Raw genomic sequence first — 551 nt, 5'->3', positions numbered from 1 at the left:
TGATGTTAATATTATATTTATTATAATAATAAAATGCAACGATAATAGGTAAATATAATTATAAAAAATTTAATAAAATAAAGTTTTATAACATTTTTGATTATTGTATGTGATATCTAATACAATATTCTTATTTTTTAAACGATGTTAATAATAATATTTAACCTTCAAATGGTACAAGAGTGCAAATTCGCACCGCGAAAATTTTTGACATGTTAACATTTTCACAAGTATCTGTCGCGGCTATTCGCTGGGTAGTCGCTGCACCAGTGTACCGTTAGTGGGTGCTTGAATAAAGCGTACCATTTGAAGATTAGTAGCACATATAATATACATTTTGTAGAGTAGATCAAGAGTACAAAAAAATACTTTTAATTTACATAAGAGTGCGCTTTTTCATCGTTGCTCTATAATAAAGTATACACCGCCCTTTATCGAAAGAGGAAGAAATTTTTCGTCGAAAATAGGCGGAACCTGGGTTTGGGAATGGAGTTTGAAATTATACTTTGACAAAAGATTTGCGAGTCCAATTTTTACTTGCATGTAGCCAA

This window comes from Wasmannia auropunctata, unplaced genomic scaffold (genome assembly GCF_000956235.1).
Source record: "Wasmannia auropunctata unplaced genomic scaffold, wasmannia.A_1.0 LD335201.1, whole genome shotgun sequence".
Lineage (NCBI taxonomy): Eukaryota > Metazoa > Arthropoda > Insecta > Hymenoptera > Formicidae > Wasmannia > Wasmannia auropunctata.
The sequence above is the reverse complement of the archived record's forward strand: the minus strand, read 5'-3'. Positions refer to the sequence as shown.